At 41.3% G+C, this 14,706-nt stretch overlaps 1 protein-coding gene across 1 annotated transcript in view; it reads left to right on the top strand.

Annotated features, from left to right (window-relative positions):
• ptprn2 (protein tyrosine phosphatase receptor type N2) overlaps window positions 1–14,706 on the top strand; it is a 259,239-nt gene that overhangs the window by 106,872 nt on the left and 137,661 nt on the right. The gene's annotated exons all lie outside the window — the stretch shown is intronic.

Raw genomic sequence — 14,706 nt, forward strand, 5'->3', positions numbered from 1 at the left:
TTAAATAAAGGTCAAATAAAACATACAATTCATGCACATGTACACTGACAGTCACACAGCACACACAAACAATGAGACACACAGGGTTTGTGTGCTCTACCCATGCAGCACACAAACCCACACAGCAAGTAGAAATGATTAGCTACATTTCTAACTCAGCACATTTAAATAGAAAGAACCACATCGTGCCAATGACCTCCATTATACTGGATTTAATTTCCACCACCTACACACCATTTTGTCATGTTCTCTCTGTTTGAGTAAATGAGAGTCTCAGATCCACCGCGCTTGATAGGATAGGTATCACAGTGTCCTTCTAGTCCGGACAAGCCCATGTCTATAAGATTATTAACATGGTGTAATGACCAATGAGGATCATTTTCACACAGGATAACAAGCTGGACACACTGCTGTTCCTACTGAGATACATAGTTTGCATCCCAAATGGCAGCCGATTCCCCATTTAATGCCCTACTTTTGACCAGGGCCCATAGGCTTAGTATTAGGGCTCTAGTCAAAAGTAGTCCACTATATAGGGCGTAGGGTGCCATTTGGGACGGAGAGTGTGACTCTCAGACAAGCTAGTCTTCGTATAGCCAGATGTGGTCTGATAGAAAGGTGTCATGGCGAGAGAGAAAAAAATAGGATTTGATATTTCAGTATGCACCGCTCCTGCACCGCACCACAACACAACGCTGGCATTGTCTGAGCTTGGGACAACACGGGAGGGTGTCGCCCTTGCTTCGATTGGAATTGACTTTGCGAAGCAGAGAGCAACAGTCCAACAGTCAATAACACCGGGGTTGGAACAACAACAGTAACAACACTAGCACAAACCTCATGGAGCCTTTTTTTATTGGCTGAAATGTGCTGCTGTTCCATTGAGAGGAATTTGGCACCACTCTACTCCTGTTGTATTATAGGGTGGTTTATGGGGGTTTGTTTCTGTCCTATCCATTTACAGAGATGCTACAACAACACTACACTCTTAGGGGGGAAAAAAGGTGCTAAGTAGAACCATACAGGCTTCTTCGGTTTGTCCCCATAGCGAAACCCTTTTTGGTGCTAGGTAGAACCCTTTGCAGAGGGTTCTATCTCGAACCCTCTATGTAGGGTTCTTAAAAGAACCCCCTGTATATGGTTCTACCTAAAATCCTCTATGAAGGGATCTACCTAGAACCATCTATGAAGGGATCTACCTAGAACCATCTATGAAGGGTTCTACTGAGAACTCTTTTTTTTTTTTATCTTTGGAGGGTTCTTCCTATGAACAGTTCCACCAGCCTTATTAGCCTTTCAAATGTCATTATTTATGACAATACATTACATATAAACTCAGCAAAAAAAGAAACATCCCTTTTCAGAACCCTGTCTTTCAAAGATAATTCGTTAAAAAAATCCAGATAACTTCACAGATCTTCATTGTAAAGGGTTTAAACACTGTTTCCCATGTTTGTTCAATGAACCATAAACAATTAATGAACATGCAACCGTGGAACGGTCATTAAGACACTAACAGCTTACAGACGGTAGGCAATTAAGGTCACAGTTATGAAAACGTAGGATACTAAAGAGGCCTTTCTACTGACTCTGAAAAACACAAAAAGAAAGATGCCCAGGGCCCCTGCTCATCTGTGTGAACATGCCTTAGTCATTCTGCAAGGAGGCATGAAGACTGCAGATGTAGCCAGGGCAATAAATTGCAATGTCCGTACTGTGAGACGCCTAAGACAGCACTACAGGGAGACAGGACGGACAGCTGTTCGTCCTCGCAGTGGCAGACCATGTAGCACAACACCTGCACAGGATCAGTACATCCGAACATCACATCTGCGGGACAGGTACAGGATGGCAACAACAACTGCTCGAGTTACACTAGGAACGCACAATCCCTCCATCAGTGCTCAGACTGTCTACAATAGGCTGAGAGAGGCTGGACTGAGGGCTTGTAGGCCTGTTGTAAGGCAGTTCTTCACGAGACATCACCGGCAACCACGTCGCCTATAGGCACAAACCCACCGTCGCTGGACCAGACAGGACTGCCAAAAAGTGCTCTTCACTGACGAGTCGCGGTTTTGTCTCACCAGGGGTGATGGTCGGACATCATCGGACTGAACCTTTTGTTATTGCAGGCATTCTCAACGCTGTGCGTTACAGGGAAGACATCCTCCTCCCTCATGTGGTACCCTTCCTGCAGGCTCATCTTGACAGGACTCTCCAGCATGACAATGCCACCAGCCATACTGCTCATTCTGTGCGTGATTTCCTGCAAGATAGGAATGTCAGTGTTCTGCCATGGCCAGCGAAGAGCTCGGATCTCAATCCCATTGAGCACGTCTGGGACCTGTTGGATCGGAGGGTGAGGGCTAGGGCCATTCCCCCCAGAAACTTACAGGTGCCTTGGTGGAAGAGTGGGGTAACATCTCACAGCAAGAACTGGCAAATCTGGTGCAGTCCATGAGGAGGAGATGCACTGCAGTACTTAATGTAGCTGGTGGCCACACCAGATACTGACTGTTACTTTTGATTTTGTACCCCCCCTCGTTCAGGGACACATTATTCAATTTCTGTTAGTCACATGTCTGTGGAACTTGTTCAGTTTGTCTCAGTTGTTGAATCTATGTTCATACAAATATTTACACATGTTAAGTTTGCTGAAAATAAACGCAGTTGACAGTGAGAGGGCGTTTCTTTTTTTGCTGGGTTTATATGGGCCTAGTTATACCCTAACACAGTGGTGTTAGGAATCTCCTGGTTTACAGGCCACATTATGCTGGCTTGCAAGTGAATTGTAATACGGAGTTAGGCTATCGAACAAGTGGCATTTTTAATCACCTGCAACCTGCATTAAGAATGACTGGCAGTGTATGGAAGGTTAAATACTGAGACTACCTCAATCATCTAAACTGAAACAACCATCTCAGCAACGGGTGAAATAAATCCAATTACTAACAGATTGGATTAGTTTAGAAAACTGTATATTATTTATATTTGTGTAGCATAAAATTAATCAACCAATCAATGCAAAAAAACACAGATATTACAGTACAACACACAATTCAAAAAATCTCACTGCAAAAGAGCATGCTGGGAAATATTATATATGGTTGTATGTAGAACCTTTCTTGCCTCCCAAAGAATCCTTCTTGCCTTCCAAAGAATCATCAAAGAGCCCGTTCTTCCAAAAACGGTTCCTATGATATTAAAGGTTCTAGGTAGAACCCTTTGCTTTACAAAGAACCCTTGTCTTCCAGAAAGGGTCCTTCTGATCAAAATAGTCCTTGGTAGAACCCTATCCCTCCACAAAGAACCCCTTTGGAACCTTTTTATTCTAAGAGTGTATGAAATAGGTAGAAGGGGTTTTGCGGATTGGGGTGTGATGTGATATGATTTGAGACATAAAGATGGCTGGAAGATGATGAAAATGTGTTTGGAATGGTTGGTGTTACAGGTTTTGAAGCTGGGATTGTGCAAGCACCAGAATAACAGTTATTCCATGGTTCTAGTGCTGTGGACCCCTATGGGTACGTCCATTGGTACTAGGTTGAGATACTTTCTTTGTGTGTGTGTACGTGCCTGAATGCTTGTGCCTACATGCCTGTGTGTGTGTTTCTGTGTGCGTGCTCATTCGTGCGTCTGTCTATGTGGAGTGATTTGAGTGTTGATTAGGCACCGTGGTGGGAGACCTAATGACTGCAGCGAAATGCCAGACCAAATGTTAAGTCAACATTATCAGCAGCCTGACTGCTATTGATGAATTATGAATCCAGCTGACCAGAATACCAATGACTGACCGAGATTTGCCTGTCAGGAGGAATACTTAGATATCCCCCTTACAAGGTTTCAGTTGGGAAATTTAATAGGGCATGTATACATGTAGATTTACAGGAAAGCCGTAGATTTACAGGAAAGCCGTAGATTTACAGGAAAGCCGTAGATTTACAGGAAAGCTGTAGATTTACAGGAAAGCCGTAGATTTTCAGGAAAGCCGTAGATTTACAGGAAAGCCGTAGATTTACAGGAAAGCCGTAGATTTACAGGAAAGCCGTAGATTTTCAGGAAAGCCGTAGATTTACAGGAAAGCCGTAGATTTACAGGAAAGCCGTAGATTTACAGGAAAGCCGTAGATTTACAGGAAAGCTGTAGATTTACAGGAAAGCCGTAGATTTTCAGGAAAGCCGTAGATTTACAGGAAAGCCGTAGATTTACAGAGAAATCTATTACAACGTTTACACATTTACCATAATATACTGTAGTATAAAGTTGTGTATAAAGATTCATATACGTAGAATAAGAAACATTCAGTTTGTATACAGAAGTCAAACACATAACTATTATCCTGCATTATTATAAATTGTTTTCCTGAATGTTTTACAACTATAAAACACTCAAAGATCAAGGACAACTGCGGTACAGTGACCAATGTGATATGATAATTTTTCATGATTTCAAAGCCATCTCTTGCCGGTACTTCAGAAACAAAATGAATATTCTCTGTGTTGAATGTGAAACAGAAACTGAATAACACTCTGCCTCCTGGGTAATCCTGGGTTACATTTGACCTCTGTTTGCCAGTGCATGAACAACATGGCCGCCTGATGAACTCGTCGCGCGCACACACACACACACACACACTCGTCAAACCCTTGGGCTCATTGTGTGTTAACCATTGACTGGTTTCCAGGTTTGTGGAAAATAAATGGAGGAATTGTAAGGTGTTTCTTTAGTTTAGCTCTATAGTGAGTATTTTTCTTGAAAAAGCATTCTGTTGACAATAAAGCAATATTGGTGGAAATGGCCAGAACAAGAACACAATGATTAGGATTGGAGAATAGGCCTGTGTCAATGATAGCTCAATTTGAATGAATACATTTTTCCTATGTCTTTGTGAAAATCTTAAACTTGCAACTGGGGCCCTATTCATTCAAAAAATGTCTCTGTCCACATGTTATGACATTTTATATTGAGTAAGGTTTATCAGTACAACGTACACTCCCTATGCAGTCATGATAAAGTGTTACATTTAACATGTGAGTGAAGATGTCTGGGAGTTGTTTTGATATGTGTCTACTAGATCTGTTTTGATATGTGAGTGTTTCCACGAAATGGATGCCTTTTTTGCGGAATAATTCCTCATTTCATGAACACCATGTGGCCCCATGCTCTACACCACATGAAGAGTAATGGCCGATGATCACCTGGAACCTCAACTCTGTTAGAGGGCCAACGTCAACTTTATTAGTTTGATATTATATGTGAGTTTATTTGTACAAAGGATATTTGATCAATGAGAACATTTTGGATTTATCTCAAACATGCTTTTATGCAGAACAAAACATAGAAAACCAATATGCAACAATTTCAATGATTTTACTGAGTTACAGTTCATAGAAGGACATCAGTCAATTGAAATAAATTCATTAGGCCCTAATCTATGGATTGCACATGACTGGGCAGGGGTGCAGATATGGGTGGGCCTGGAAGGGCTTAGCTCACCCACTTGGGAGCCAGGCCCAGTCAATCCGAATGAGTTTTTCAGCACAAAAGTGCTTTATTACTGACAGAAATACTCCTCCGTTTCATCAGCTGTCCGGGTGGCTGGTCTCAGACGATTCAGCAGGTGAAGAGACCGGATGTGAAAGTCCTGGGCTGGCGTGGTTACACGTGGTCTGCGGTTGTGAGGCCTGTTGGACGGCTTATGGTAGAGAAATGAACATTCAATGGTGGACACTCGCCTTCAAAACTTGAGACATCTGTAACATTGTGTTGTGTGACAAAACTGCACATTTTAGAGTGGCCTTTTATTGTCCCCAGCATAAGGTGCACCTGTTTAACGATCATGCTGTTTAATCAGCTTCTTGATATGCCACACCTGTCAGGTGGATGGATTATCTTGGCAAAGGATAAATTATCACTAACAGAGATGTAAAGAAATTGAGAGAAATAAGCTTTTTGTGCGTATAGAAGATTTCTGGGAACTTTTATTTCAGTTCATGAAACATGGGGCCAACACTTTACATGTTGCATTTATATTTTGTTCTGTATAAATATTAGTTAGGCAGTTAAATAAGTGTCCGTAACAGGGTTGACACACAGTGTGGTACAGATGCCTGAGATGGAAAAAGGTGTTTTTCCATAGTCTAAAAATACCCTCCATCCAATTGAATGTTGAAAGAAGAGATATTTTAAAGTTAAACATTTTACATTTCTTAAGTTTGCTTTCCATAAGGCACCCATTTTGTGGAATGAGCCATATTTCATAGAAAAGCCATAGGGAGAGAAAGGTCCCATTGAAAATCCTTCTTATAGCGAGAGATCCCATTGAAAAGCATGGTGTGCACCCGAAATGGCACCCTATTCCCTATATAGTGCACTACTAGTAGACAGATTTTTTTTTAAACACCCAAACATCTTCACTCATATGTAAGATGTTAGTAGTGCACTAGAAAGGGATTATGGTTCCATTTGGGATGCACATGGACAGTATAAAGAGGAGATTTGATATCTCAATGAAAGCATTGCCATCTTTTGGCTGTGGGTTGTTACGGGTAGAATAAGAAGTGAAAATCATGATGGGAGGTCTCACTGTATTTAGTGAAGGTAGGAGCTACTAGGAGCTCTTGTGTTTTGCTCAACTGGAAAACAGGCGGACAATGACCTGTGCTCACTAAACCCCCGCACGGCTAGAAAACAAAAGAGAAGGCGGCTGCTTTATAATAAAAGAAACTAGGCTAGTGTGTGTGTTTGTGTGTGAGTGAGAATCATTTGCAAGGGAAATTATTTATTCAAGTTTTGATGAAGAGCTGACCAAGCTGTAAAAAAAACAATGTTGCAATTTGTCATTAAAGACACTCTTGCTTTTTGCTCCTTCGTTCTCTCTCTCGCTCTCATAGAATGAGGTTCTGAATGTGGTGAAAAGCTGTGTGCTTCAGACTGATCGGCAAACATGTAAATCACCTTCACATGGGAAATTGGTTCTGTCAAAATGTGTTACGCTCACTACTAACCAACGTTTCTTTAGCCATGAGAAATTTAATCCCTCTCTCATTTTCTCCTTCTGTTTTTTCCTCTGTGTACAGTAACCGGGTAGGTGGAAACATGCATTGGTTGTTTTGTGTTTCCTTAGAGCAATTGCTCTATGTGGACCAATATCATTCATACAGTGTTATACACATTTACATGCCTTTCTGAAACATCCCAAAATTCATGTTTTTTTTCCAGGGGGTTTGGGGGGATTTATATTGTGATGAAAATGCCTCCCTTTATAGAAAAAAACACATGATTTTACATGGAAGAATTTTCATGTGACATTTTCAGGTGAAATGTCATATGTGAAATCATGTGAAAATGTCTTTTTGGAACACTTCACATGTGGTCACATGTTTTCACATGTTTAGTTTCGTGTTATCATATGTTGTTTTACATGTTGTCACATGTTATTAAATTAACTTCACATTGGATCACGTGATCACTTGAAATCATTTGAAATGGTGTTTTTTTACACCCTGCGCTGTTAGGAGGCCATTTGTATTATCTTCCATCTTCTTGGACAGATTTATTTCATTAGATATGCAATTATGATGCTAATGTGATATTACTTCATCTTTACAAAACATCTGTCATGCTATCATTAAGAGGAAACACGCCATGCAATTTGAAAGTCTTTTGCACATTATGGCTGGACAGACTGCTTCACTGTATTCTATTGGCAAACGTAGCAACGAAGACCTCTTCTTGACAGTAACATCACGCATGAGTATGACGGCCTGTTATTTTCTTTAAGGTATGTGTTTCTGGTGAAGTAAACAGTACTTGTGCTGAGTCTTCCGACCAGTAACATATCAAAATGCCCCCTTTTATGAAGCTTAGACAGTGATCTGGACACACTGTCCACACTCTGTGGTCAAGGATGGGTGGCTGTTCGGGAAGATGTGTAGGCTGGTGGGCGGTGGGATGAGGGACACCCCTTTGTCTGGGCTGTCACGGCTGGTCGACCCCAGAGGCCCCAGAGGCCAGGCCCAGCAGCGTGCCCGGGCCCCCAGGCCGTGAGAACCACAGTCCTGGTCAAAGAGCTGGGGGCCTCTGGACCTACAGGGGCCAGCAGCCGGGGCCATCTGGAGCAGCCAGGAGCAGAGCCCTGACACACTGCTGTCACCCCTGGGACACAGAGAGAGAGGATGAGGAGAGGAAGATGGTGAGAAAGAGCTGGGGAGATGCAGCCAAGGGGAAAGGAGATAGATATTATCTAATTTGAATGTAGAGAGACTGAGACACTGCCTTCCCCTCAGTCAGGGAGATATATCCTCTCGCACACATACACATAGACTTACAGAGAAGCATCAATGGAAACAGGGAAACTGTGTTTTGAACATAGATATAGAATGTCTGTGGCCTGGGTTTGTGTAGTAGTCTATACCGCTGCCTCTAGAAACACATGTATTATGTACCGCTGCTAGGGCCTAAAATTAACTGTGTTTCACGAGCCACTGTGGCAAGTAGATTAAAAAATCTACTAGCCACTCAGATTTTTTTACCAGCAAAAATAATTTTTCACCATAATTTCATAAAACTAATGACCATGCTTTGTAATGTTTCCAAAAGAAGAAATGTATTGGTAAGAAGTAATGTGGTATATTGCTCAATTTAATTAGATGTTTTATTTGAACCAAAATATCAAATGAGACCAAATATTCAGCTGCCCTTTTTAAGGGTGGGGGGTTACTATGGTAACGGGGCCACTTGATTCGTGTCATGTGCGTCTTTGGGACGTGACTAGTAGTAGCCGCCTACAGTGTCTCTTTGCTATCAGTTGAAGCAGCAGATTCAAACTAACATTGAAAAACAACCCAGATTGTGAAAAAAAAAAACCCGATGTAAATAGCCAAGAAACACGAGGACAAAGTCTCACTTTGCTGACTTGAGTAAATTTGACCAACTTTTATGCCTGTGCCAGCGCCTCCAAAAATGAATCTTATCGGCGCTTCACTCACATTGCGCAAAGCTGTTGCTGCGCAAGGTGGGATGTAGGATTCATATTTCTTTGTGTGATTAGCAGCTATGAAACAAAACAGAATTTTTTTTTTTTTTAAACAGCGAATTCAGCATTTTTCTACAAAAAATTGCAACTCACACATATGCTCATACTTGACTTTTGACTACTTTTATTCACAAATGCGAATGAAACGCTCGCCCTGTCAGGACCCTGCAAATTGACCACCCGCCAACGTAACTGGGGAAGTAGACATTCTTACCTGCCAATACCTAAATCTACCCGCATCTGGCGGGTGGCAGGTGTTAATCTTATGCCCTGACCGCTACAAGTATGGGTTCAAATTCGACCCAATTTCCCCAGTTTATCAGATTAGCGTAGATCACAGATGGAGATAGAATGTCTGCACTCAGTGTAGACAACATTAGGAACACCTGCTCTTTCCATGACAGACTGAACAGGTGAATCTAGGTGAAAGCTATGATCCCTTATTGAGGTCACCTGTTAAATTCACTTAAATCAGTATACATGAAGGGGAGGAGGCAGGTTAAAGAAGGATTTCTAGGCCTTGAGACAATTGAGACATGGATTGTTTATATGTGCTATTCAGAGGGTGAATGGGCTAAGTGCCTTTGAACGGGATATAGTTGTAGGTGCCAGGCGCACTGGTTTGAGTGTGTCAAGATCTGCAATGCTGCTGGATTTTTCACACTCAACAGATTCCATGTGTATCAAGAATGGTCCACCAACCAAATTACATCCAGCCAACTTCACACAATTGTGGGGGAACAATTGGAGTCCTCATGGGCCAGCATCCCTGTGGAATGCTTTCGACGCCTTGTAGAGTCCATGCCCCAACGAATTGAGGCTGTTCTGAGGGCAAAAGGGGGTGCAACTCAATATTAGGAAGGTGTTCCTAATGTTTTGTACACTCAGTGTACGTGTTCGTTGTTTTGTATATCCATGAGGTATATAACAGCCACACCATAGAATGCTGGTCTCCCTCTTCTCTCCAGCTGAGCAGATTAGCATAGATCACCAATGCAGACAGAACTGACCTTCAGTCCGACAAGCACTTGTCAAAATGCCAGACATAATTACCTGGGCTCTTCACACAGAGTAATGGGGTTTAGCTTCCTGAGTCCCTCTCCCTCACCCAGACACTAACAGTTAAGGCTGGAGAAATGGATGTGTGTGTGTGTGTGTGTGTGTGTGTGTGTGTGTATACAGATCAAAGGGAATGTGTTTTGAGATGCTTGGAAAAGGTATGTGTGGAGTTTTTAAGCAATGGAAACAAATATATTCTTGTGAGGTGCATGTTATCGTGTTGACTTTACAGTAGTAACTTGTATTTATAGCAAGGTGTTGTTACCTTACGCTGCTGTGGCAGTCATACAGATGTAGGATCTTAATTTGACCAGTACAGATGTAGGATCTTAATTAGAGCCAGTTTGCTACAGCAGGAAAATAATCCTGCAGCAACCAAAAATGTGAATTATTATAATTAATGGATATTTTCTGTAGTGGTTGGTACATTTTACGATAGGGCAAATCAAGTCTGACATTTTAAAGTGGGAATTACTAACTTTAGAAGCCTTTTTAAACCTTGAATACACAAATTTGCAAATTATCAACAAAAGAGTGATCAAATTAAGATCTGTATTGTCTCAGCAAAATAATTCTGCAGCAACAGGATTTGAACATTTAGTCCATAATGTTGCTTCATCAGTGGTTAGGCTATTAGCTGACCAAAATTATACTACATGAAAAGTACAATACTGTTAATATAACTGTGTTTAGTGCGGGTTTTCAGTGAATTTATGTCAATCACAAAGCTCATCTGTATTTCCTGTGATGCAGCAAAATTCTCAGCAACAAAAGAGCGATCAAGACCATTTAATCTGTAATGAAATGGTACCAATTTCCCCCATTTATATTGAATTCTGCAAAGAAGTTTTCAATGACTGCATGTCAGTCTGGTTTGTTGGCTCTGAAAGATATGTTTTACAAAACTTCAGTCAAAATTACAGAAGCCTTTTTAAAACTCAAATACACTACAAGTTTGCATTTCCTGCCGTGCAGGAAAGTTCTCAGCAACAAAAGAGTGATCAGATTGAGATCCTACATCTGTATATGTCACAGTATGTTAATAAATCCCTTGTAGATGTTTGTCCTGCAGGTTGTCTCAGTCAGACTGTCGGATGACGGATTCCCTGTGTGTTCATGCTTCAACATCTGTATCAATGAGCACAGAGGTTAGAGAGCACTTCTCTCTCTCTCTCTCTCTGTCTCTCTCTCTCTGTCGCTGCATCTTTTTCCTCTCCTCATCATTGACTCTCCATTTGAGTGGCCTTGGTGCGGGGATCAAAGTCTTCCTCGCTCTCCTCTCCATCAGTGCCCCTGGCAGGGTGTGTGTGTGTAGTCCTCTCTACCATTTCATCGCCACCTGTCAGTCCAGGCATCGCTCAAAGGCCCTCATGCATCACCTCTTCCAGGAGACACACACACACACAGCACCAGCAGTTGACGGTTACTCGATAAGACACATTTCACTTCTCCATTTCCCATTCATACATTGTGATTGCCGTAATATCTGTCTCAGGATTGAGTCACAACCAGTTTAGAGCATTGTGTATGTGCTCACATCCATTAGCTGCAGGCTAACATATGCATGGTTTTGTGAGTCAGAAGAGAAACTTCAAATGTGTGTCCTTTGCTTCGCACTGAGAAAAGGGAACATTGATCCCACCATTAACCATAAAGTGTCTTAGAGTAGGAGGGCAGATCTACGATCAGGTCCCTCGCTGTCCATAAAGTCTTATTAATCTTGATCTAATGGGCTTAATGGATCCTCGATCAGCACTCCTACTCTGAGACTCTTTGTGAATACGGGCAATGGGTTTAAGTCTATTCTCACATTTCAAATCAAATTAATTTCTATAGCCCTTCTTACATCAGCTGATATATCAAAGTGCTCTACAGAATCCCAGCCTAAAACCCCAAACAGCAAGCAATGCAGGTAGAGAAGCACAGTGGCTAGGAAAAACTCCCTAGAAAGGCCAAAACCTAGGAAGAAACCTAGAGAGGAACCAGGCTATGAGGGGTGGCCAGTCCTCTTCTGGCTGTGCCGGGTGGAGATTATAACAGAACATGGCCAAGATGTTCAAATGTTCATAAATGACCAGCATGGTCAAATAATAATAATCACAGTAGTTGTCGAGGGTGCAACAAGTCAGCACCTCAGGAGTAAATGTCAGTTGGCTTTTCATAGCCAATCATTGAGAGTATCTCTACTGCTCCTGCTATCTCTAGAGAGTTGAAAACAGCAGGTCTGGGACAGGTAGCACGTCCGGTGAACAGGTCAGAATTCCATAGCCGCAGGCAGAACAGTTGAAACTGGAGCAGCAGCACGGCCAGGTGGACTGGGGACAGCAAGGAGTCATCGTGCCAGGTAGTCCTGAGGCATGGTCCTATGGCTCAGGTCCTCCCAGAGAGAGCGAGAAAGAAAGAGAGAATTAGAGAGAGCATACTTAAATTCACAGGACACAGGATAAGACAGGAGAAATACTCCAGATATAACAGACTGACCCTAGCCCCCGACACAAACTACTGCAGCATAAATACTGGAGTCTGAGACAGGAGTGGTCGGGAGACACTGTGGCCCCATCTGATGATGCCCCCGAACAGGGCCAAACAGGCAGGATATAACCCCACCCACTTTGCCAAAGCACAGCCCCCACACCACTAGAGGGATATCTTCATTTAAGGCCACCATGCTAACCTTCATATCCAGTACACTTTAATGACTACATATTGTAGACTTGCAGTACCTACAATGTATATATTAAAGGTCTTTATTTTAGAGAACTGTAAAGACCCTCAGCTGATATTAAAGCCATGTACGTTTGGTGAGGTGTCATCTCCCTGGTATCCAGACTGAATTGAGAATCCATTTGATAATAGACTCTACCCACTGGGCACAAACTGGTTAAATCAATGTTGTTTCAGCGTAATTTGTCAACGTATTGTGACGTGCAATCTATGTGTAAAATACATTTGATTTGAAAAAAAGTAATCAACTCTTGTTTTGAGGGTAACATTTTAACCAAATGATTATGTCATCATGGTAACCAATTTTCAACATAGACGAATCTTGTATAAAACGTAATATTCACTAGGAGAAAAAAACAATAGTCTGGGCAGCACCTCATACTGGAGAGTTGACATATCTACAGCTATCCATTCGATCCCCCATCCAGGGTTTTAACCAAGCCCTGCTTAGATATTTGTCACTGACAATTACCAATGTCCATCGTGAGAAAAAATATTTAGAAATTATATACTGAACAAAAATATAAACGCAACATGTAAAGTGTTGGTCCCATGTTTTATGAACTGAAATAGAATATTCCTAGAAATGTTCCATTCGCCCAGAAAGCTTATTTTGCTCAAATGTGTGGTGCACGAATTTGTTTACATTCCTGTTAGTGAGCATTTATCCTTTGTCAAGGTAATCCATCCACCTGACAGGTGTAGCATATCAAGAAGCTGATTAAACAGCATGATCATTACACAGGTGCACCTTGTGCTGGGTACTATAAAAGGACAATCTAAAAGATGCAGTTTTGTCCCACAAAACTGAACTGTAACTCAGTCAAATTGTTGCATGTTGCGTTTTATATTTTTGTTCAGTGTTGCTAACGAAAGGTAGGCTCAACAGAGCTAATGAAATTTAACAATATCAATAATCAATTATCCTATTTAGGCCTGTAAAGCATTTTGGGAAGTTATCAACAGCTATTGTTTAAATTCAGCCCAGGATTCAACTAAAAATAGACATACTGTGCCTTCAGAAAGTATTAATACCCCTTGACTTATTCCACATTTTGTTTTGGTACAGCCTGAATTCAGAATGGATATATTTTTATTCTGTACAGGCTTCCTTATTTTCAATCTGTCAATTAGAGCAACTACAATGTTGTTGATCCCTCTTCAGTTTTCTCCTATCACAGCCATTACACTCTATAACTGTTTTAAAGTCACCATCGACCTCATGGTGAAATCCCTGAGTGGTTTCCTTCCTCTTCAGCAACTGAGTTAGGAAGGACACCTGTATCTTTGTAGTGACTGTATGTATTGATACACCATCCAAAGTGTAATTAATAACTTCACCAGGCTCAAATGAATATTCAACATCTGCTTTCTTATTTCTACCCATCTACCAATAGGTGCCCTTCTTTGTGTGGCATTGGAAAACCTCCCATGTCTCTGTGGTTGAATCTGTGCTTGAAATTCACTGTTCGACTGAGGGACCTTACAAATAATTGTATGTGTGGTGTACAAAGATGAGGTAGTCATTCAAAAATAATGTTAAACTCTATTATTGCACACAGAGTGAGTCCATGCGACTTATTACGTGACTTATTAAGCAAATTTTTACTCCTGAACTTATTTAGGTTTGCCATGACAAAAGGGTTGAATACTTATTGACTCACAACATTTCAGCTCTTCATTTGTAATTTATTTGTAAAAAAGAAATGTAAAAAAAATATTCCACTTTGACATGATGGGGTAAAAAAAATTGAATTTAATTCATTTTAAATTTAGGCTGTAATACAACGAAATGTGCAAAAAAGTTAAGGGGTGTGAATATTTTCTGAAGACATTGTATAGGCCTAGGGTTTTAACCTTTGGTTGATTTCAAATGGAATCTAAGA

This window comes from Oncorhynchus tshawytscha, linkage group LG29 (assembly GCF_018296145.1).
Source record: "Oncorhynchus tshawytscha isolate Ot180627B linkage group LG29, Otsh_v2.0, whole genome shotgun sequence".
Lineage (NCBI taxonomy): Eukaryota > Metazoa > Chordata > Actinopteri > Salmoniformes > Salmonidae > Oncorhynchus > Oncorhynchus tshawytscha.